General features: G+C 44.5%; 2 protein-coding genes across 4 annotated transcripts in view; one reads left to right on the forward strand and one right to left on the reverse strand.

Annotated features, from left to right (window-relative positions):
* Positions 1-22,978, reverse strand: part of LOC1271296 (klarsicht protein) — a 191,108-nt gene extending 168,130 nt beyond the window's left edge. The window contains exon 1 of the mRNA XM_061657941.1: positions 22,252-22,978. The gene's annotated coding sequence lies outside the window, so the exon portion shown is untranslated. The remainder of the gene's footprint in view (positions 1-22,251) is intronic.
* Positions 22,979-24,751: 1,773 nt separating this feature from the next.
* The window catches only part of LOC1271305 (nuclear hormone receptor FTZ-F1 beta), a 46,862-nt gene continuing 45,991 nt past the window's right edge, over positions 24,752-25,622 (forward strand). Inside the window, exon 1 of one of the 3 annotated variants that reach the window (XM_061656040.1) lies at positions 24,752-24,891. The gene's annotated coding sequence lies outside the window, so the exon portion shown is untranslated. Of the gene's footprint in view, positions 25,038-25,622 lie in introns of all 3 variants that reach the window. The other 2 variants (XM_061656039.1, XM_061656042.1) reach the window with 2 other exon arrangements.

Here is a 25,622-nt window from a genome sequence, read left to right on the forward strand (position 1 = left end):
TGGGCGAAACACTCCCCATCAACAACGACCACAACCACGACGTCGCCACCGACAACGAAACTGACAGAACAGAGGACTGAGACTCTGGGTAACATATTGAATTACGATCCGTTTGATCGGCTTCGCCGACGATTCCCTTTGTCCCAGTTTCTGGGAGGGAAAGGGAGGGCACCTTCGAAATGCATCGAAAAACGGGAACCCAGGCAAGATGTCATTGATCTCCCATCATCCTTTGTCTGCACCGCCATTTTCTTCCGAAGAAATGTCAACCCCAAAGGGCCGACCCGCCGAGACGGAATGAATTATTCACACCCAGGTTTTACCTACTTTTTCTCCCAGTTTTCTTTGCCAATTTACCCCTCGGGGGAAAAATTGGCTTTTTTGAAAATGAGGGGAGGAAGGTTGTGACTCTCCCTGGGGTCATTAGTAGTGAACTTGTGGCGCTGTGACTGGTGCACGTCTGGGGCTGTGTCTCGCCGTTTGCCAACAGTATGCAACGCGACTGCAGTTCGTCGTCTGCAAACTGCTTAAGTCTGCTCCACGTCAACCCCACAGTGGTGGGACATTTTTACGAACCTTTTCTTTTTTGTAAACAGTTTGAACTTTAAAACAAACTTTGCAGACGTGTGACATGCTGCCCTCCAGCCACAGACGCCACACCAAGGAGTTAAGGAAGGTGAAGGAAAAGGGAAAGCGATATATACTCCTCGCAGGTTTCGAAACCTTCGCACCGGAAACCGGCTACACCTTCTACGGACGCGGTGTGTTGATTTTTAATTGCACCTTCCATATGCAGCGAGCAGCACAGCAGCATATCTCCACGATTGTGCCACCATTCGTTGCGATTCGTTGTCGGCATTCGGGCATTTGATGCACCCGCGAGGGACTCCCCCATGGTGTGGCGCCTGCGTGCGATCAGTGCGCTTTATGTGGAGGACTGCTCCCAACAGTTTCCACAGCCTAACGCCCAACCGACTTGCTAAGGGCACGAGATACACACACACACACAATCCCTTCGGAAAGAGGGAAACCACTGAGAGGTGTATTTAGTATATGGCATGTGTGAAGCTGTGATAAATGGGCAGATTTTACCATAACAGGGCTGCGCGCGCGACCACATTGTGCGCGATTCGTTCACGTGCGGATGATTATAAAAAGGGCTCCATCTGTCACCGCGCGGTTTCGGCAGTTGAAGTTTGGGTTTGTCACTGCACCGAGACGCATTGCAACAGAAAAATGGGGGTTGGAGATTCGACTGGCTTTAGAATGATTTACTATCGAACGGGGCGCGAATGTGTGGGTTGAATATGAACGTGTGTGTGTGCTTGCTGTCCAAAACATAGTTGAAATCGGAGGAATTTGATTTAAGCAACTATGGGTGTGGAAAGAATGTTCGTTTCCGAAATGGACCGAATGCATTGGAAAAAGGAAATGCAATTAAAGTTAGGAGTTTTATTTCTTCTCCCTTTTCGGAAATTATGACAACCTTTAACCACTTCATAAATCTAAACGATCGTAAATTTAAGAGGGCGAAATGCACATAAATGTCGGGGAAACTATAAACGAATCCGGTTTCCCAATGAAAACACACCCTATGACCCACTAAACTAAGCCAATTTGTATTCGTTTCTCGATGCTAGGAGAGTTGACTTTTATATGCGACTAAACCTACGAAGCACGTTCGGTCACAATAGTGCAGATGGTAAGTACGCTTGTATGGGCGGATTGAAATGAACGTCCGTAGTTCTAATCTCATCACAACATGGATGAAATGTTGTAACATCGTGAGAATAACTTTTATATGTTAATTATTGATGCTAAGCCTGATGAACTAGTTTGAGAGTCAACAATAATTCTCCAAGATGCCGGATTTCTCAGGCTCTTGGGGATATAAGGGAGACATGATCACCTGACAAGTTTTGCGTCATCTGATCCAACCATCGAACTCGCTGTACTCCTCTGAGCCGCGTGCCCGAATGAGTATCGCTGTCGCGAGCACCTTCTCAGAGTCCGGTATCCTCAATACCATGCCCCAGCCATCATATTCTGTCAGCCTTTGCCACTGTCAGGATGTCTTGGTCTTCATACAGACTCGCCCATGATTCAGCAATCGCATTTAGTGCCGGTGTGTGTTTAGAGCTCATAAAACGTAACTTGTTACAGCATATCCATAACAAGAACACAAGAACGGCCAAATTCGTTCTTCGTCGTCGTCGTCCTACCTTCATCTATCATTTCTATCTTTTCACCATTAATTTCCCCTTTTTGCACTCCAAACGATCATGTTGCATTCGGAGTTAACATTACCAACTACACCAGATGGGCCTGACTGTACTAACCCAACCTAGTGTTGTGTACTATTATCCAAACCTTTACTGCAAAAAAAACAACAGCAGCAGCAGTCACTCCAAATCAGGCAACCCACGCGCTCTCCAAAACTATCGCCTTACGCAACTACATGTAACCCAACATCTACTCGATCTACTACTACTACTGCCTGTCCAGAGAGGTCTCCTCCAGATCGCTCTACACACAGCCTTGCCAGGTTTTGACGCATCGTCATCTCGTCGCTTGGCCGCCGTTTGCAAACCTATCAATTTATTCGCGAAACCGTTGCAACAAATAACGCGGGGCCACTCGGTCCGTCCCCTCGTGGTTCGCGGGCTCGTGCAGGAGGTGTGGCCCAGTCTCACCGCGGCAACGGCGTTTCGGTGCTGCCCCAAAGGCCAAAACACGGAACGCAACGCCGGCAAAGCCTTTTCCTTCGCCCATTTCGCCGGTATGTTTGGCGGTACAATAATTTGTACCTGGACAACAGTCTGCCCAAAAATCTAATCTCCATCGGGTTGGAAATGTCACAATTGTGTGTTGTCGTTGTTTTTTTCGTCAGTTTGAGTTGGCAATTGTTGGCAACTTCAGCGCCCCAAAAAAAAAACACATCGAGACTTTTGACGCTTTCCACTTTAATAAAGTTATAAAACCGACGCAGCTTCCCCTGTGTCATTACGGCCGGCGCAGTAGTTCTCCCAAATCAACCGGATCAACACACCACAGACACAATAACACGGCTCGAAAGATCGAGATACTGCTACTGTGGGTGTTTTCTTGCCAGGCCTTGCTTTGCATCATTTATTAAAGCGCAACATTGTTGGTGCTGGAGTTTTTTTACCATGCTTCTGCTACTCTCTGCTATTAGCGGTGCATATTGGTCCGTTCCAAACCTCTCGTCAAGATCCCCCAGACTGATTGCTAACCTCCCCCTCCCTGTGCAGCAAGTTTCGTAACTTGGGAAAAACAAATTAGGACCCACACGCGGATGATTAGCGGGGGAAATAATACTTTTCAAACGATTTGCCCACCACATTCAACTCGGTGCAATTGCTCGGACAACACGGATTAGCGGACACAGGCTGCGTATCAGTGCGATTCTATTTTTTGTATTGCTATCTGGGAAGGTGCTCCAAGAGGTAGACCAACAACAAAAAAATACACGGGCATAATTTCCACGGCTCCTTCCTTCCAACCAATCATACGTACTTGTGCTTCATTCAAGACGACCTTAATCATACATAATTAATGCTTCAACCTGCTTTGGGTGTGCTTTTTTTGCTCTCACCGCGTCCGCTTCATAGGTGAGGAACTTCAACGGTGCTGCAGGCAACGAACCTACTCCGATAGAAACAAGTTCGCAAAAAACAGCTAAATAAATGAAATCCAAGCTTACTCAGCTGTGATTCGAGAGAATATTAACAAGTTGGGGGGGAAAGAGCGAATAAAAACACCCCTGCCACAGTCTAGAAAGCAACGCAACTTCGACAAATTATAAGAACCGCTAGTCGGGGCACTGTACGAGTGTAGATGGAGTGAAGGACATGATGAAGTACGAAAAAAAACCCACCCAATAATAATGCTTTATCATTTGGTATTACATTTCTTACTTTACTTTCCTCTGTCTCTTTCTCCCTCTCTCTCAGCCTGGCCAAACTTGCTATTGGAACGGAATTCCAAACAGCTCACTTGCAGAGGGTCCACCACTCTCCATCTGAACATATAAACACGAACCCCACAGAACACCCGCTCGCTCGTAGTACCGGTTCCACTTGTCTCTACCCAAAAAAAAGCTCTTACTTTAGAGCTCCCATATCTTGCCTTCACATGATTTATTCACCATAATTATCAACTCGCTCCGTTGGAGAGGAGGGCGCAAATGTGCAGAACAAACACGCGGTGGTACCCTACGCACACCAGCCCGCACGTGTAGTAACGGCGCGACGCGTATACACAGTCCCGTACGGTTAGGCGCAGAATATGGTTCTCCCGAGGGAATGGTTCGGGGTTGTTGTGTTTTAATAAAGAAACGGACCAGCAACACATAGTGCACACATTACACGCTGGCGTCTAGAAGGAACGGGGCCAGAACGGGCCCTCTTCCCTTGTGTAGATTCTTCCGCTACATCGTATGTGTACTTATGTGAGAATCTATAACATATGTGCCTTTTTAACTGTTTGTTTGCAAACGAGTTAATGATACCTAGAGGCAACCTAGCCCAGCACCATCACAAGAACAGGCGACGAATCCACCCCAGAATAGAATAAAAATGTACAGAACGTGTTTGACGACGTGACTGTGCCCTCGTTTCTGCTCGTCTCTCTTATATCGTGAGGCATTGGGAAAAACAAACAGACGACAGAAACTTCCTCCATCTATCTTATCCGCGTAACTTCCAAACGCCCTCCACTCGTGGAAGAGAACAAGCTCGAGTCATGCCCGGAAAGCATTCCCTAATCCAGGCAGCGCACTTGCTCATACCACGAGAAATTCCTGTTACTTGTTCTGCTAAATGTGAGATCGCGCGATCCTCCATCCACACGCACGGCACATCGCGAGATGAGGTAATAGAGAATTGGAAAAACGAGAGACACAGAGGGTCTGTCTGTGTGTGTGCCGCGATGGGAAGATAAACAGGCAATAGAAGAGGCCAAATACAATGGGAGCGAGAGGGTAGAGTCCCCCCTGCGTCGAAGTTGATTAAAATGCTTTTCTTTCAAGTCATTCCCTTATCTGATAATGCGTGCGCGAGATGCAGTTTGAAGAGTCTTCCCCTCCAACGCTCTCGACAACAAAACGCATCATGATGATGATGATGATGGCGCAAAGCTTCATCGGCTGCATCTTGGTGTTCTAATAGAAACTGCTCCCTCTTTCAATGTGATTGTTTTGCGTGAGAATATTGCGTTGTTAGGTGTTACACTTTTTAACAATGTGATAACCAGCATGAGTAAAGGTTATAGCGACGAGAGACAGAGAGAGAGATAGGAGCAAGCTTTTAGTGTCCGGCGCTGCCTGCGTAAGAATAAATTCTCTCGCGTATGTTCCGCTACCGCTAAAGTAATCGAATTAATTATCTAACAACCTCCACCCCAAGTAGAATGTAGCCGCTCGAATTGATGCCAATTAGTACGCCCTACTCTCAGCTATACAACGGTTCTAATGAACGTAATGAACAGTACACAACGTCCATGATGCCATTGCAGTGGGACCAAATAATTGTGAGTACTTGTTGGCACGCTGGTTGGTATTTTTACAGCATTATTGGGTCCCTTTAGAAAACACACCTACCAACATATCAAAGAAAAACAGGTGACGACGACGTGTCCCATTGCATTGGGAGGGGCTATAACCCTCCCCCAACGTTAAATCGCTTGATCGATAATCGAGTATCGTTAGCACAGCGAATTAAATGGGAAACGTACAAGGCTTCCCCCCTGCCGGTCCGATGACATGATACTTTATTAGCTAATGTCTACTACACCGTCACCTGTTCGTTCCCACCGTGCTGCTAGACGACTCATTACAACGACAGCTTTCTCTTGAAGTTCTAAGGTAATTTCTTACATACATTTCGAATTTATGAATTTCAAAGTAAGATGCGAATACGTGCTCAAAGGAGTGTAAAAATAGAAATTCCAGTATAATTTGATCATAACATGATATGTAACATTTTTTCACAACTGCTCGAAACTGCTCGATACAGCTCGAAAACTGCTCGAATATCAGAATGCACATTTAAACATCGCTAACTCACATGTCTGAGACATGTCACAATGTCTCATCAATCATCATTTCGCCACAAATCAAACATCTTATCGTCCCAAACATGGACAAACCCCACCAATCATGGCGGCCACCGCGATCGTTAGTGTGCGGCGGAAACGAAAATTGTTCCCAATACTTTCATCGCTCGCGCAATCACTCCGTTTCCTTCCCCGAAAAGGAAATCCCATCAGCACGCACCGAAACCTCATGCATGCCACACAGTTTTGCCGCATTTCTAATGCGTCGCTTTTATTATTTATCACTCGCGCCACTCCGTTCCAGCCTCCACAGCGCACACGCGCTGCACCCAGGAAATCTACGCTCACTCGAGCTCAATCAAATTCGCACTCCAATCAAAGGTGTTGGAAATTTCACACGCTGTCTCCACGTGCGCACACCAACAACGAACCCGCCGCTTCCGTTCGCGGAAATGGGCCACTCACCATTTCGCAAGCTCTCCATCACCTTTTTTTTTGGTCAGATTTGCTTTTGGGAAAGGTTCGGTCACTTTTATTTGAACGACAATTGCATCCCCCAATCGGTCGTCAATCATCGATAGGGGGAATACCAAGGAAGTGGGAAAAATAAGCACCATTTTCTTCTCATTTTATTGGGATTGCCGGTTTGAGATTTGCTCGAAGTGAACAGGAGGAAATGGCGAGCGAGCAAAAAAAAAGTGAAATGATCGTTCCCGTTTGTGTGATGTGCAGTTTAGGCAAAAGCATTTCCCGCTATCTTCAGCACCTGATGGATCAACTATGCAGGAAGGGGTGAGAAGTGATCAACGCTCGTTTGCAGAAATGGTCACGCAATCCAAGGCGAAAGAACAAACCTGCACACACACACACACACAATGGAGCAACCGATGATGCTGCAAGGGAAGGCACGGCAGATAGATAAAAGAGAGGCAAGATCACAACCATTCATTGTTATTCCATGTCTTTGAATATAAACGCCCCGTGCCGTCCCAATGGAGAGGTTTGATTTTCAAAGTTTCCGCGCGCGCGCGCGCCCGCCGCAACATAATCCTCATTCTTTCCCTTTGGTGGCGCGAGAAGGCAGAGAGATTGGAGGTGGGAGTCAGCATAACTTGCATCATCATCAGCAGCAGTCGAGGGGCCTTTATGGGGCGGCTTTAGCTACTTCCGCAATCCATATTTCCACCAGGCCCCGACTGAAAAGAGCGCTGTGTGTCTTTTGTTTTTCGCTTTCTTCGATTTCCGATTTCCCAGGAGGGTCTGCTACTCCCGCCCCAAGCAGAAGATACAGCAGAGATGACCAGCCCGCCACCGCCACCAACCATTCCGAATGGATCGCGTTGGTCGTAAATGGTGCTACACCGAACACGAATGCCACAAGAAGGAAGCATCCGAACACGCTCTCCGATATTGGAGCGAGTTTGGCGGTTGGGTTTTATTTTGGTTTTTTGCTTGCACCGAGAGATCCGTCCTTCCCCGCAACTAAGGCGCTCACTGTGTCGGTGTCTTCCGATGTCGTAATTGCAAACAGAGCGGAGATGGAGGAACTCTTCGAGACGATCTTCGTGTGTCAAATAAGAGCAGCACCAACAAACAAAAAAGCATGGTCAGTACGGTACGACGAGACACAGACAAGAGGGTTTTACTTTCACCCAGAGGTCGTTACAATCATCGGTCCATATTCGTCACAGGCCACCGTCCGGCAACCCTGTGTCTGAGTGTTAACCACTCGATAAGGTCACAGAGCAAAAGGCGGTAGCTGTTGTAGATCATTGCCTTTGTCCCCCATTGTTTCCTTCTTTTATTGGCAGCTTTTATAGGGATGTCAAAGAAAAAAGAAGCTAACAAGTTTAAAGTATTGTTTTAGGATTGTTTCTGGAGAAAAACTGGAAGAAGAACCTAACAGGACCTCAGGAAATTGGAAAGTCCGAATGGTTGATATGTAAGGATTTTATCAAAATCATTAAAATTTACTTCAACAGAAAGGTCTGAAGAAGAAGTCAGCAACGACCACATTTCAGCGACATGTCTGCTGTCACAACATGACTGCGAGTACTTCAAAACGAAGCAGATGTTGCCCAAGATACGGAAAAGGGTACAACAATTATGCCGTTTATCAAGTTATTCCGATTCGCCAGAAAAACAAATCACAAACTTCTACATCGCTTTTACCTTCGCCAATTTCTTCAAACTTTCACGCATCATAAACGTCCAAGCGCCACTAGACAGCGACGACACACACCAAGACAACATCGAAAGGAACCGGCGCGCAGCACTGTCAATAAAAGCATTACTATTTGTCTAATCAACAATCAACGATCGGGGGGCCCACTTTCTTCGGTCCTTAGGGTCCTCGCGCCGCTTCACCACCACTCTCAAAATCGTACGCATTCCAACGCAACAACAACAACAAAAAACTCTCATTTTTTAGCCAGGATCAGTACCCGATATCTGTATGTACTTCTCATACGGGCCATTCACTCACGGGGGCGCTTTGATCAAAGCGACAGGGCAAAACCGATTCCCCGATTCGTTTGCAATAAACCACTACCTTGACAAGTCGCTGGCCAAGCGGCAGGACAACCACGCCGATTGTTCGCATCCCGCAACACACGCACCTTGAGGGAAGTGGAGGAGTACATCGCACATAGCAAAAGCCCCGCGCGTACATCATCGCCAAATCGCACGGGAATCGGGCCAAAACATTTGCGAAAGTGATGGTGGCCACCAATCATTTGATCGGATCGGCTGGACGATCCAGCCGGCACCGGCTAAGGCGTGCGTGCAAGCACAGAAACGTCTACGAAGGGAGAATGGATGAAAAGTGGCCGCTAAACAATCGGCCAATAAAGCGAAATTTATTCCCAATCATACGATACGATCCTGCATCTTCGCTGCCTCACACGCAGGAAAAACCGTTCCTCTCTAATGGTCGAAGATATGTTACAACTCCCACCCTCTGAGGGCTTCATCCATTCCGCTGCGCTGTGCTAAATCGGCATTCGGAGGAGATGTCCATGCACCATGCAGACCACAACACACATGGCCGGCGCGCATGTGCTTTCAAAAAACAAGTTCTACCAAACGTATGCGCAACCTCGCCAAGGTAACCTGCTGTTGCTGCAGGCTAGCTCGGAGTTGAGGACCACACGGTACGACAGCAGCATTATCGTTTAATCTGATTATCGGCACCGATTATCGATCAGCAACAACGGCGGTTGTAGCAACAAAAAAACTGGAAAATAATTAAATTGTGCCCATGTGGGAAAAACCAGCGGGAACGTGCAAGGAATAGAAGTGTGTGAGGTTTTAATGCAAAAAAAACTAGTTTACTAGTTAACTTTTACTCTCATCAGCTGTCATTTACTTTCCTTTTGACAGCTGTCAAACTTAAAAAGGGCAATTTTTTGCATCAAAACTCTCATCACATTAAATAAACTGAACTTATTTTTGCATTTGTCAAGAAACAGTTCAATTCTTTCGTCAAAAAAAAATATTCAGTTGCATTGCATTTTTGATGCCATGACCAGGATCCAACAAAAATACAGGTTTTAGATGCTTTAAAAACGGCATTATAAAATGAAATGCACACAACAGCACCCATAGAGCGCGTTAAGGCATAAAATAACTAAATCCTACTATCATGTTACCTTTGGCGTTCCCCACCACCTCCCGCTTCACATCACCAACAACACGCACCGCGCAACATAACGCACCTAACGGCCACTTGGTCAGCGGGCTTGTTGTCAGTAACGACCTCGTTACGGTCACTGCATGACGACGATGATGATGATGATGATGATGACGATAAACAATTACAAACTTCGCGCCCATGCTGCTCGCTCGCGTGCACACAAACACACTTAACTTCCCAGCTTGGTGTGCTTGGTACTACAGTCGATCAGCGCGTAACGAGCGCAATCCGTTTGATCGATCGAACCAGTGAATCGATGCAATGTTTATTCTGTGATTCCCTTCATTTCCATCCCCTTTGGCAGGTTGATAAGAGCGCGTTTCAACTGTCACAAATCAAGCCTGCTGCAGCTAGAAACTGCCCTGGGAGGGGGTTGCTATTTGCAAGCATGCTGTCGATCATAGTTCCCTGCTCGTTAGTGTTGGTGTGCCGGGAATTCAAATCGCTGCGATCGATTTTTATTACTGATCGTCCATCCAAGATCAAACTGCAATCGATGCGGGAATGGGGAGTGTAATTTTATACCGTCCTATTGCTCGTTTGTTCACACACTTCTACACACACACACACACTCTGGTTGAACACACGTGAAAGGGAGAGTGATCGTATAGAAATAAATATTTACAATCGCATACTTCCGCAACCGATAATACTCAATCGCGCGCGCGCGTTGCCTTCGAACGAAGTCTTCGAAATCGTACGACGAAGGGCCATAAAATCATCAACATCGGTGCGTGCCTGGTGTTTCCTCCTGCGCTTTGATAGTGCGCGACATCGGGTTAAGTTGATACAACGCATAGAAGCATAGAGACATAATTTTGGTTGCTGAGTCTTTTGGGGCTTGATGCTGAAGCATAGGGATGGCTGGCAATGTGTAATTTTACACCACCGTGTCCAAAACACACACAAGCGCATGCACACAACTCAATCAATATTGATCTAAAGAGCAGTGGTGATGCCGTGAGAGTGAAAGTTTTCCCCAAAACGGAAAGTTCAGCGCTGGAGAGGAGCCGATAGGCTTCCACCGACACTGACAATACCGGCACACTAATACGCTAATCCTTTTACGGCTAATCCTGGCCGTGTGGTGTGGTTCACTTTCCGACATGAATAAGCCAGCAAGTTTATGCGCTGCATTTAATGTGGAATCGTTGGCCGGCCTATCGATTTGCTATCAATCATGCTCCGATACGGGAGATTGTCCTCATCAATGGATAGATTTTATGCTTTCAATAATTGACATGAGAAGCGTACAATAGAAACACCACACAGATCTGAACGTCTAAAACAAACACGTAGCTGTCAATAAAAGCTCGATGCGATAAACAAAACGTCTGCTTTAGTAGCATTCGTTATCAACTGACAAGACGACAGTAATTCTAATTGGAAATTTAACGAAAAAATAACACACCAATTATTCACACTAATTGGTTTATATTTTTTATTTATTTTATGCTTTATATATTATGCTTTGTTTTTTCTTATCTTATGTCCTTTCAAGTATCATCATAAGAGCTCAGAATTGATTAAACAAGCAACCTCAATAAGGGAATAATGGCATATTTTACAAATTAAGCTGATAAAACTATACAGGTGACCCCCGAGATACGACTGTATTTGGGACCGTAAAAATGTCCCAAAACAAGGCGTAAGTCGATAAAGTCGAATGTCGAATATCTGTCAATGGGGCCCTTCACGATTCTAGTCAGTTTTTTGTATGGAGTTTGACAGTTTTAGGCTGAAATCATGTAAACACTCCATACAAAACCACACAAAAAACTAGCCTGCAATTTTCAGTCTAGATTATTCTAGCCTCAAAGCTAGAATTAGATTCGAGTACCTGCTCGAAATGGCAAAACAAGGTGGTGAGATCTGGTAATGGAATCCAAAATCAAAGTGTATGTAGATCAGGTGGTCTCATAGCATGTTTTTTATAACCAAATTTGAATATCAGTTTTTGACAGGATGGGTGAACATTTTTGTTCAAACAAGCTTTCTGGAGGCTTGACAAATACACAAAACAAGCAGAAGCGATAAAAATCAGCCAATTATAAAAATATACACCTTGGGATAAGCCCACCTGTATATTATACCCACTTAGACAGCTGCTCGAAAACTGCTATACAATGCTGTGAAATTTCAGCCAACCAACTTAAAACGGAAAGGACCCCAATGTAAAGTTTTTAAACGAAGTTGAAGAGTCGAAATCTGTGATATCGTTTTTTTTTTAATTCAAAACAATGTTCGATAATGTATTAATTTTAATCCAAACGTCGTTTACACGATACAGATATTCAAGATCGGGTAGATGAAGAATCTTTGAAAATGTGTATGTAACGGTTTTCAGCAAGAAATTTTAAAAAATACAAAAAAAAATCAGAATAAAAAAGCCTAATGTTGAAGTATGGCTTTCGGCGGAGTGGCGACATAATAATACAGCCGCCATATGTCAAACTTCGTTTTAAAAATAGTTGAAATCGTTAAACCTCCCAATAATATTGTCGTTCTGAAAATGAGCTGACCCCATCATCATGGCATTACGAAATGCAGATTCAAGAAAATGTATCTCAAGCTACAGCTACAGTTGTAAGGCTGTCCTATTAAAACCGTCATCTTAAACGCCCCAAAAATACAATCCTGTATATATTTAGCTTGTAACCGATCGCATAAATACCACAAAAGCAAATTGACCTCAAATTTACGAGCCTGCCGACATTTGATATGAAGACATTAGGTACCATCATAAACGTCCGCATGTGTCCATTTGGTGTGACTGATCGGTACACATTTGGCGTAATGAGCAACAAACACACGCCACAACCTCACCCCGATTTATGTGGTTACTTCCCCTTCATAGCAGTATGCTATATTTTATGCGACCTACACCAGGGAAGCAAAAAGAGACGCACACTAACGACCGTAAATAAATGTAAAATGGTCCGATTTATAATACATACTCACGACACACACACACAGCAATACGGAAAGAAGGTCTCCTCGTAAGCAGTTTGTTCGTTCCTTCTTCTTCTTCAAAAAATGGCCAAATTGATACAGCAACGCCCAGTTCGCATTCGTTACCACGGCTTGACGCTAACGGAAGCAGCACGACCGGAATATTGCCATTTCGCGTGTCAGTTATGTTTTTTTGATGATTTTTTCCCATTTTTTACACATCTAGAGGGTCCATCCACATACTAACACACACAAACACGCTAAAGGGTTATCAGAAAAACGGTATGCCAAGGAGGTAAGCGTACACACCATACGGCCGAAACGAAACGAAAAAATAAACTGCCGCACACTTCTCATCACCATTTGGGGCGCATAGATAAGGCGGGGTTTGAATTTATTTAATAAATTTGATAACAACAACGTCCCGAAAACGTGTGCCATCACCGTATGCTCGTCAACCCATAATCCCATGATCCGCTACACAGTTTTTGAAGCAACTCTTAAGTGACCTATTAAAATACCTCCCAGTGAAGACGATCTTTCACACTCGACAGCTTTAAAAAAAAGCGAACCTTCTCTAAATAAACAGATCAACCCCCATCATGTGTCATGTGTCATTACACACCTTGGCTCGCATAACACGCGTTTCCAACGGCTTCGCGACCCTGCTCTATTTTCAATCCACAGCCGTGTGCGCTACACCACCATCAGCGATTGCCAAATAGTGTGTAGAGTCTATCTTTCGCTAGTGGACTTAGCCCAAGAATGTCTTCCTTCTTGTAGTTCCTTCCCCTGCCTCAGCTCAGCGCTCATCAATCAATCAAGTCTTCGCCAAGTCTTCGTCGGTCAAACGGTGGACTTGAAATGGTGTGATGATGTCAGCATGTTCGAGAGCCACTCAAACACAGGCGGCCCAGTGACATTGTCGTTATCACATACACACGCCTATTCTCATCTTTATTCAGCACAGCAACGAACGAGGAGGGAAAAAAGGGTGTGTTTGAAATTAAAAATTCGTAACCGAAAAGAAATGCCAAACAATAACCAACAAAAAAAGGCCCACACACCCCGAAAGTCCAAGATTAAGTAATCCCAGATGGGTTACAATTTCAATCGCGACTACATCATCCGGATCGATTCGGACCGTGTTTGGTCGGCTGTTGTGCTCCGCCCAGAGTTGTTTACTCTTTTTTCTGATTTTATTTACTGTTTTTTGCTTCCTTTTCTAATACAAAAAAAAATGATGGAAAAAGCACAGTTTCCGTAGGCTCGGACAGCTGACACACACACACTAAAACACAGCCCTAAACGCTGACGCGCTCCACCTGGTTCGATCTGTTATATTAACGGGAAATTAGTTTGCTTCTCGCTCCAATTCGGGCTGGAAAGAGCCCTCAGACGGCGCGCGGCCACTGAGCATTCAATCAAAAGCCCTTGCTCCTCTTCTCCACCTTACGATGTTTAGCCATTGTATGTGTGTGTGTGCATCTTGACGGTTAGTTTTACTAAAGCGCGAACGGAAATTTGTAGTGAAATTGATTTCCATCCACAAACGTGTGTGCCGCGCGCGCTTACGACTGACGTCGATATGATTGTGCGCTTCCTGCCCCACTTGGAGCGGCGATTTTCATCGGCGAGGAGCCTTTGTTTCGTTTGAAGCCGTTATAAAAATGCAAACCCCGTCTGCTAAAGGTGTACAATTATGTGGCACCCTTTGTTCCCCCGCATTTGAGGGGAAGCAAAGGGAAGCAAGTCACAATCGCCAATCGAAACTGAAAGTCAAGGAAAAGTGCGGGGAACGATTGGGGGGGGGCGAAAAAGGTCGCGCCATCAATTATGGGGTCGCTGCCTCTCCCACTGGGAAGCGATGAAGATCCTCCAGCTTTAAAAATACACTTCCCTCAAACCTTCCCACCCCATTTTTTTTTTTTTTTCAAACGAACAACCCCCTTCGCCTTCGAACGCACTAATTACACGCCGAAATTCCACGGCACAGAAATAACCGAAGGACCGATTCCGACAACAATACCTTTTTGGCGAATTATAGCTTCCTCTCCCGGGGATGGGTGTGAGTTTTAGCCAGCGACCTGGCGCGGCAGCAGCAAATCCGGAAAAGGGCTATAATTTTGCGAAACAGCGGATGAAGATGAGCAACCCCAGCCCGCCCAATCCCGCCACAGTTGATGGCAATATCCGCCGTCGTCCGACGCTTGGTGTGGTACAGGATTCAATAGCAAAAAATCAAATCAATCGAACCGGTCCTGTTGCTTTTTTTTCATTTTCTTTTTTGTCATGATTAGTAGCAATAAACGCGGCTTACACGACGCGGCTGGATGATGTAAATAATTATGGCATTACTTTTTCGCACCGAAAAAGGAAGCGGCAAAAGACGTCATTCTTATTAGATTTCTGCTGTTCCTGGTTTTGAGGGTTTTTGCTTTCTTTCTTTTTTGTATGACTTTTACTTTTACTTAACTAGAGGAAGGTCTATTGAAGTGTACACTCTAGTGTGCCAAAAAATGTACCAAAACTGAGTAACGTCACGAACAGTGAATCCAAATTTGGATCTTCCAACCGGATCTTTGGGACCCAAAAAAATATATTTACCGTTGGAGATGGTTTTGTAACAGCTTGGACGCAGTCTTACGAAACTGGCATGAGTCAGTGTGACAAACAAACGGTGTAGTTCTTCCATTACAAATGCCCACAACCACTTAAATATGTAAATTAACTACATTTTGGATGCAATGAGCGTTTCATCGTTTAATGCCGTCCTTGTTTTAAGGAAGAATAAATTAATGACTCATCAACAACTTCACTAAAGATCTGTTTCTTTGTTGGTCGCTATTACTAAAATGATCCATTTTATTTTTTCTAAATTTATGCACTTTTTGTTATTAATACAAAAAAATAGTAAAACGTGTAACATTTGTGATAAAACAAATGAGCACACTCTAAAGAGGGCTAGGAAGGGTGGAAATTAATTTTCCATTCAATATTTTTACACCTGCTCGCAGCTGAATAGGAAAAAAAGGCTCCAATTAATAACCCTCACCAGCACATTTCCCAAACACACTAATTCTGCTTGTGAAAAATCGATTTCCGCTCATTACGCTCCGATATGTAAACAACAACTAACGAACGAAACACGTCACGGTTTGCAATCGAGAGAGCACGGCCAATCGAACCCCAACAACAGGTCCGACGTCCTAATGAGCTGCAGATTAGTGGGGCTACTAGGTGCACGAGGGAGGTTAAGCAGATTGGAATAATAATGCCAGAATGAAGAATGAACACACCATAAATAAATAAATAAATAATTCATTACTGTCAAAAAAACGAAGACCCTCAAACGTAACAACGCATCTGGCCTATTGCACCCAAACACACACGCTGCTAAACCGAACTGTTGTTGTGTAAACACATTGCAACCGGACCAGCAAGAAACATGTTGGGCAATTCTTGTTTCAAAAATTCTAACATTTGGGGCGGATAGCATCTTTCACGAAAAAAATAAATAAACAAATAAACACGACACGGAAGAACACCATTTCAAAACCTCGAGTGTGTGGATCGGTACGAGATGTTGCACTGCATGTTTACAACAGGTTGCTGCTTCCCACACAACGAGAGAGACAGAGAGAGAAAGCAAGCACACACAAGCGAGAGAGAGAGGACAACAAACAGATGGTAAAGATTTACAACCAGCTGATTGGGAGTGTGCTTCTTGTCACAGATTCTTGCCGCAAAGTGAGATGTGTTTTGACTCCCCGCATAAGGAAAGGTGTCCAGGATATGCGCATGCCCATTAACGGTGGAACAACTCACACATACAAAGACACAGATCCTGACAGCCGGCCGGCACAAGGACCTACCGCAAAAAGGGCAAACAAGTGTAAAGGATTCAAATTACTCGCCGTAAGTTATTGCTACCAAAAACAAACTGTGAAACCCAGCAAAACCGGAAGTTCGAACATCTTCCTTTGTACGAGAAACAACTCCCCCTAGAAAAAACAAGCGCAATAAAAAAGCAGCTTAATGAACGTGAGAAAATGTAAAGCAAAGTGAGCACAAAAAATTGAGCATTTCTTCCTCTGCACTTTCATCTGGATGGCGCCAAGACGCCATCTAAAGCAGGGGGGGGGGGACACCCTGGCCAATCGCTCACTTCATAAAACATCGCACAACAACGCAAGGCACGAAATCCGCAAGCGCAATAAAAATAGTTACTTTCCTAGGCTGTTTTTCGTTTGTTTTGCTCTACAAATGCTGGCACAAGAAGCTAGCCCAAAATCACACTCACATTTCGCCCAATTACGGTTTTGCCAAACCTTTTATTGCCCCCGCCATTTTGTTCGTCGTTTTGTTGTTTCGCGAAGCACAAAAAAAGGAACAAACATCAAGGCCGGAAACGGGAGGAAGATGGTGGTTGTCTTCATTTGCCAAAACGTTTTGCAGAGAGGAAGAGCTTGAATCGGGTTTTACTTGCACACTAATTGCTATTATTTGTCTTAAAACGGAGAGGAAATTCCGACTCCCACTGGGGAGGGAGTTTTCACTGGCTCCGTTTGGTTTGAATCGAACACGGTAATGAAATATGTTTTAAAGGTCACTAGGGCCGCGGGTCTCTCATGACGCTCGGGAGAGTGTAGTTTAGTGTATTGTAGTACACATCAACCGACATCTCAATATGAGGGATAGCAGAGAGAGAGGAAGAGAGGGAGAAAGTGCCCAAAAGAAAACGTCCTTCACGCCGCAAACGATATAGGGGTTATTGAAGAAGGTTGGTATGTGCGCGGTGCATGTAGCACGAAATTCGGCCCGATACCTTTCGGCGGAGGGTTCACACATTACCATCCGCCCGACTTCCCTCCCTATCATAATTCAATTTGCAGCCAATTTCCGATCGCGGATGGGGAGCCGCCTGAAAAAAAAGCCTCAAGCCACCACCACTCATCTCATAATTGGTTCGGGGCGGCATCCACAAGAAGACGGAAGATGTAAGAAACTCATGCCGCAGCCCGCACATCGCCGAAAGTTTCTCTCTTACCGCTGCTTAATCTTAACTTAATAAAGAGAAATGCAGAGGAGATCGCTGGGTGCTGGCTCTGCGCTTCATTGATTGAAGTTGTTGCTCGCTTGGAAGGGAAATTTTTTTGGTGGAGTTCCAAAAAAAAATAGCGAGATTTGGAGGCCACAGTTGGAGGACGCCGAGGACGACGGCAGCAACACTATCATTGGGTCACGCCACAAACATTGGTACCATAAAATTTGGGCGTCCCCCGTTTGCGAAAAAGGGTAGCGCAACTCTGGAGCCGGCATTTCTTGGGTCGTTAGTGATCATTTCAGGGATTTCGCCAACTTTAGGGTGGTGGTGAGGAGTAAAAGAAAGCTAATCCAATAATAGGCACGGTGATGTGCGAGTGTGTGTCTGGTATCTGTTCCAGCCTCCAAAAATTGCCAACTTCAAATCTTTGAGGCGAAGAAGTTGAAGTTTAGTTTTAGCATCTTTGAAATATCCCATTGAAGGTTAGCATTGAAGAGCTCCAGTGCTGTGTACTTGCCTAGGCAAAACACAACACAGCAGACATTAATTTAAGGTTAGTTCTCGGCACTGCGTTCCACGTGTGTATCTATCCGGTCACGGTTGAAGGCAAACACCGATCTACAAGAGACGCTGCTGCGCTGACGTCGAACTGTTGGAATAAAACATAACGAAAAAAGGCAAGGAAGACCTCACGGAGTATGCGTAGCAGCAAAAAAAAACATACCACACGCGCGATGTTTCCGATTCCGACGTGCCTTCTCAGTGGGGTGGTAAAGAAACTCCAAGGCAGTAGGAAAAAAATCTTCCAACGGTCAAGTTGATCTTGTCGAGGAGACACACTAACGCGCGCAAGAGAGCGACTTCGCTTGCGGCTGTTTGTTTGTGATAACTTGGCTAAGCGATACGCTCGTTTCCGCATTAATGTGCGTTTTCCTCCCGCTTCCTCCATTTCAACTTCTCCAACTTCGTCGTCCAACACATCTAGCCAACGGGTCTGGTCGATAAGGTCAATAGTTAAGACATTCTCAACAGTAACCGATAAGGCGCAAAGTACACAACACTGAGAATTACGACTCAGCATGTTTGCGTGTGTGTGTGTGTTTGTGATCATGAAACGTGTTAGATGGGGGGAATGGACGGACGCTGGTCAAGAATTCGAACCGGCAGAGCATACATACGCATCAACCGGCGTTTAGTATTCCGCGTTCAGCACGTTCTTAAGATCTGAAGGCTCTCCCCACATCCATAGGCTCCGTGCTGAGTGGTGTCGCATTCTTAAAAGCGCGCCAGTCGGATCGTGCCATGTGCCACGGTTCCCCTCTCTCTCTCTCTCTCTTGACCTTTTCCCGAACAAAAACTGGTTATTCTCCGATGCTGAAGATTTGCATCTAGATGGGAGCAGGTGGGGGGCTTACATTCGTGATTCTTATGCTAAATATGTTGTTTCATTTCTCCACCGAGGGGGCCATTTTGTGAGCGTTGTGGGCTTGGGTGTTTTCTATGGCGAGCATTCCAAGCCGTATCCTGCGGTTTGGACGTGTTTTGAAATTTTATTCAATAAACTTCAAACTGTGAGGTGTATTTTGAACGCTAGAAATTGCGTTTGGGGTCCCGATGTAGGTTTAATTTTCTCCAGTTTTGACGAATTATTTCGCGGTGATGCCTTCAAAATTCAGTACAAGTGTGCAAGACCCTAAAATTCACATAAAATTAAACTCGATAAAACGTAAGCACTTATGACAAATTTTACGTGCAAGAAACCAAAAAGAGAGGATTAGTTTTATCTAATTTTGAAATATAAAAAAAGATTGAATTCTAATTCCGTGAATTCATTCTAAGAATGAAAGGATCACGAACAAATAATTAAACCCATTCTGCGTAAGTTAATCCAGACCCAGACTTTGCGGAAATTGTGATTCGTGAGTTACATATTTTTAGCTAAGTGTAAAATTGTATAGATATGGGACCAATTTCTGGAATTTAGATTAATTAACTTGTCCGTCATGTTCCTTCTTAAAACTCTATCTAAGGGGTTTGAGTGAAAGCCTTCGTAGAAATAAATATAATTTTGTTCCAGTAATCATTTCAAAATTTGTCGTGGCACCTCAAATGCTATTTGTTTACCTAAAAGTAGCGTCACCAGTTCAAAATGGGGTTACATTCCACAAGAAAACAAGCACACAAACCCTTCAGTCACCCGTATGTCCCCAGTGAACTGGACTTATCAATCATCAAACATCTCCAGATAAGGGAAAGCAAGGAAAAGAAGGCAGTCACTAGCAGGAGTGATAAAGCAATCAGCCGTAGCGGGAACTTTATCAAAAATGTAGTTTCAACACGATTCCAACGCTTAGAGCCTAAAGCAATTTCTACAGAAGTGGTTAGGCTTTAGCTTCAGCAATTTTGATAATTTCCAGCTTAACGCAGCTGCGACGGTGGCAACGGCCACCGACTCTAAACTAAGCCTTCACTTCCTTTCTTCGACTTTTTTGTGCCAAAAAAACAACATTGTAAAACTAATCGTTTGCCATCCATCAAGCCCTGGTAGACAAAATTGTTGGCCGCAAAAACGGCAACAGCAAAAATGAAGATGTGACCCCATCGTTAATTCGTTCCGATGAGAAAATGACGCTCAATTCCTCCCGCCATACCAGCTGGCGCATTCCCCGATCATCATCGTCATCTGCACGAATTCAGTGATTCGATTTAAAAGACCACTGCGAGGAGTTGCAAAAGTGGGGAAAGTAGTGTTGTTTAGCTTTTCCGCGGAATTTCCTCCCCGTCTCAAACAAAACCAAAACGAAAAATGCAAAACCAAAATTTGCATGAATCAATTTTCAAATTCCAAAAGCTTTTCCAATCAAAAACAGAGAGACAACGGAAGGGTTGAACCAAAAAAAAGGGCAAAACAAAATTGATACAAGTTTGCTGCGCTCATCTGTTCGTGTTTGTGTTCATGTTTGTTGCATTATTCAATACTGGTGCAGCCCGTCGGGGTGGTGGGGGGTTTTCCTCGCCCGGGAAGGAAGCGGGGTAATTACGTCATTGCAAAAAGTGGCCCCCGCTCCAGCTCCAGCCGGGGGAGAAATGTCAACCACCTACCTCCTCCGCTTCCCATCCACTTCTAGCACACCGAGCCGAGAACACAACCGACCCACCTACGACCGACACCTTTTAAGGGGGACTGCAATTGATGCAGTTGCTGCAGTGCCCATTTTCCGCATAGCACACACACAAACAGAGCCACACATTCGCACCGGATGCAGCAGTGCTAAGAGGTGGTAGAGGTTTTGCGATTCTTGTTTTGCCTTTTTACGGTCTGCCACCACCACTCCCCGGGGTGGAAGCAGGTTCTTGCCAACGTTTGTAAGCGATTTGCAAATCTCGTTAAGATCGCGTCAAAGGCACACACACACGCTGGAGATGCCAAAAGTGGCCAAAAGTGCACACACCAATCATATCCCAGTGCACATGGCGTCTCTCTCTCTCGATGCTGTTGTATCTGTCTGTGTGTGCGTGTGCGTACATGGAACCTAGAAACTTCATCTCTCGCACACTTGGATGGTCGGCGGCATTGAAGGGGGCCGGTTGCTAAATCCAGCGTAACCAGCAACATAACCCCCAAAAGAAGCACGTATCAAAGCAAACGGTGCAAAAAAATAGCGCCATCCGTGTCAGCCGCCCCGACACACAAACACTAGTAAATGTGAAATGCATACACACACACACCACGTAAAGAAAAAGGCCTCCTTCTCCTGCTCCAAAGTGCCAATAACAAACATCAAGAAATCGCACACGCATTATGCAATTTGTCTGCCCTCCCTCCTGGGCATGTTGGGGCGGGATGGTGGTAGTTGGCGCTTGTGCGTAGCGTGACATGACACGACGGCAAGCCATGCCAAGCCGCACTCCAATGTGGCCACAGTGCCCCAGACGGCTTCATCACAGCACACACATGATGTGGCAAACACCACGCACCACGGGAGCCTTTTGCACCGGATGTGGTTTTGGGGGCATCATCTTCATACGTGTGTGTGTGCGTTGGTGCATTCGGAAGCGGCAACAATCCCCATTCGGCCCTAAAACAAAAAGGGGAAAGAGTTAACCTTTCAAGTTCCTTCTCCTTTTTTGCCAACCAAACGATTCGTTCGTCGCCCGTGATGCGTTGGCTCGGAGGAAAATGTTCTTTTCCCCCGTTTTTTCTCTTGCTCTGGCGTCGCCCCATTCGCCATGCCGCTTTTGCTGCACACACGCGAGCGCGCGGACTGCACGCACACACTCAAACGCGCACGGCAAGAATCCCGCAAGGTTATGGTGTCTCCTGCCTCTCGCTCTCTTCGTACCCTCTTCTCGCACAAACCCGGGCGTCATCGTGTGATGAAGAGTGATCGAACAAGAAAGAAGGAAGCAGCCGTGTGCTCCCTCTCCTGGTTTTGTGCATATTTGGATGATGCATATTTGGGGTTGTTTGCCATATATTTACATTCAATTGCAGCTGCTGCTGTTGTTTTTTGTTGTGCTTCTTCTGTTGTTTTTTGTATCCTCCTGGATGTCGCTTGCAGCTTCCGGCGTCTTGATTAGAGCGTTGATGGTTCCTGTTTCGTTGCTTTTGTTCTGCTTTATACAGCTTCACGCACTCGTTCGCACACACACACACACACGCACAGTGCGGGATTAATTAAGCAAACCCCGCCTGCATCTGCGGCATACTGTATAGAGTAGGCCACGGATGATGATCAATTTGCACCAAAAGCTTGCCTTGCTTTGCTCTTAACTTTATTTTTACACGCACTAAACGCCTTATTCTTTCCTTACCGCAACACTAATTACAATCGAAGGGGCACTTCACAGAACACTTCTCACCACACACACACACACACAATCGGAAGGCCCACTTCTCCGCACACACACTCACCGCTTCCCGAGCGCAGTAATCAGAATGTGATTAATCTTTTTGCACCGACACTTCTCTTCCTTAGACGGTGTACACGAAGAACACACGCTTCACTCAAAAACAATCAATTCTTCACCTCACACTTGGCCCTTTTTGCACTGTGCGTCCATTACTTCGCAGGTAAGCTTTTGATTTTTGGATTTGCTTATGGTTTGTTTCGAATGTTGAGGGAGAGAGAGGTATAAAAAACTCACACACGCGCTACGCGTACACGCACACGTCTGACCGCAACGACGCTGTGGAACACAATACGTCAAAATGGGGGAAAACGTCAAAATGTATATACGCGAGCGGCAGCTGAGCTAGGGATGGCAGGGCAGCACACTATGTTGGAGCGGAGCGGAACCAGTTGGTCAACAGCAAGGAACGGATAATGGAAAAATGAAGTTGTGGTGAACCTTGTTCTATGGTAAAATGCAACAAAATGCTATTGCACAGGTGTTTCACGATAAGCCAACGATAATTTGACATAATTATGACATTTATGGTCATATGTTAAATTGGATGCTCGTCAGAAAAAAACATTTAAAAAAATGGAATCGATAAATAAAGAATTTGATTAACATTTTTCAGAATTTTATCTAAAAAATCAATCTCTAGCAAAATATTAAATATGCGGATTTAAATTACAGGAACATAGGTTCGAACCAGAACGGGAAATGGATCCACCTCGGTAGGTTCTGAACGTTCGGCTACCATCACTAGATTGAACGAAGGCGATACGTCAAATTTAAAATAACGAAACATTTGACGCATGTTTCGTTCTCCCACGGAGCGGCAGGGATCGTCTCCCAAATAGCAAAATGCTTTACTCATAAAAGCGCCATCTGTTGGTAAACGACGCAAACTGAGTAACGGATGCAAAAATTTAAAAACAATGCAAACTGTCATCATTATTTTGTGAAAACCTTCGTTTAGTTCAACACAAAAAAGTTCAATTTGAATCCATTAGTTGAACGCTTTTATAAAGTTGATTACTGACACCACCATCGGATTCGAATTTATCGCACGTGCTGTCAAATGCCGTTTCGATTCGTGTTGCGTTACAGTCAAATATCATTCTCATTGAGGTTTTTTTTATGAAAAAACGTTTAAATTAAAAGGTTTAAATGCAATAGTAGGCAATTGAAGTTAAAGTTTCTAACATCATGATTTTTAAAGTATGGAAACTCCATTTAATGAAATATAAAAAAAAACACTTTCAAGCCCGAACACTTTAAGTTAATATAATACAGTCAGAATTCAATAGTTGAACACTTTTTAGTTGGCATGCTTTTTAGTGGAACGCTTGATAGTTGGCTGACAGTTTAATTAAAAAGCATGCGTTTGTATTGAAACACCGGTTTTTGAAAATTTTACAAATATCTCATGGCTTGCCGAGAAAAATTTCTGGATTGTATGGAAAAAACGTATGTAACGAAAAAATTTGTATGGAAAAACGTGCCTACTAAAAAGCACATATTCAATAGTTGGCAGGGAATCGAAGTTCAACCAGTAAGTTCAGATTGTATAAATTAAAGGATTGGAAAGTTGACAGAAAATCCAACTTCACCCCTCAGACTGTAAATCACTATTGATATTTTTTACAGCGTTGGGTATTTATAGCTAAGTAGTTTTTTTTTTATTTTTGTAAATATTTAGTGGATTTAGATTTTCCTCAGACTATAAAATTCATCTTTGCTTAATAAATCAATAAAAAGAATAAATTTACTGGTGCGTTCTCTACCTGTAGCTGTTTGCAAATCACACCAACAAATAAATAACATAACATAATCGAAAGAAAATCATATGCTAACCCTCTTTGGTGGATTGGGCCACCCATCCCTTCCCCACTGGGAGTGAAGCGTACCAAAGGCTACTTCGCTCGTGTAGCGACTCACGCTCTCTTTCTCTTTCTCTCTCTCTCTCTACTCTCTCTCTCTCTCTCTTTTTCTTTCTTTCTCTCTCTCTCTCTCTCTCTCTCTCTCTTTCTTTCGGTCTCATTTCCATCCATCGCAATCTATGCTTCGGCTTGTCGGTCGGCCGAAGCGTAGGCAACTCGGAATGTGCTGCTGCACGATCGAGCCCTGCAGCCGCGCGTTCAATCTGGTTTTACGCGTCGAACGAGGCGGATGTGTGCGCACTCTCCGGTAGTTGGTGTGGGAAACGCGCCACAAAAACATTTTTCGAGTACGTCTGATGATTGAAAGGTGTGAATATCCGTAAAATTATAGTGCTTTAGTTTGTATACATTACGGTTAATGAGTGTTGCTTAAGGGTTGCTAATAAATTAGGAACCAATCGACAGCAAGCAACAGTGCATGTGACACTATTTTGTAGGCATGTTTTACTGTTGTGAAATTAGTTTTGAAAATATGTACAAGAAAAAAACAAATATGCGTAAAATAAAAGAACAAACTTCTATAAATTCAAAGTGTAAAAGTGTTACAAAAAGGGAATAAGCAAAAAAAAGGTTGTCAAATAACTACGCACCAAAAACCGGTTTCCGTGATTTCCCTTTTGGATGATGTTGCACGGGGGGTGGTTTTGGGCATTTGGGAGGCCCTCCCCTCTTCCGTTTAGCCATCACAGCTAGCAGGCTGTGCTCCATCAACTCGTCCCAAAATCATCATTTGGCGTTGAGTTTGTGTGCTTTAATTTTACAACAATCGCCCACGACAAAGGAAAAGAAGTCAATCCGCTATGAAGTGCGCCTGTCTATGGGTGTGCGTGTGTGTGCGTGATTTATAGCATAGTGAAGGGTGAAAGGAAGCATAACAAGTGTCTCGACTCGACTGCAAACAAAATCGAGCTACAACTAACACTTAAAGTCACCTGTGTGAAAAAATGTACAATATTTCAAAGAAACAAATTGTGCAAAAATAAGGCAACATTTCTTGCTTTTCAATCCCCTCATCATC

Source organism: Anopheles gambiae, chromosome 3, assembly GCF_943734735.2.
Source record: "Anopheles gambiae chromosome 3, idAnoGambNW_F1_1, whole genome shotgun sequence".
In the NCBI taxonomy this organism is placed as follows: domain Eukaryota; kingdom Metazoa; phylum Arthropoda; class Insecta; order Diptera; family Culicidae; genus Anopheles; species Anopheles gambiae.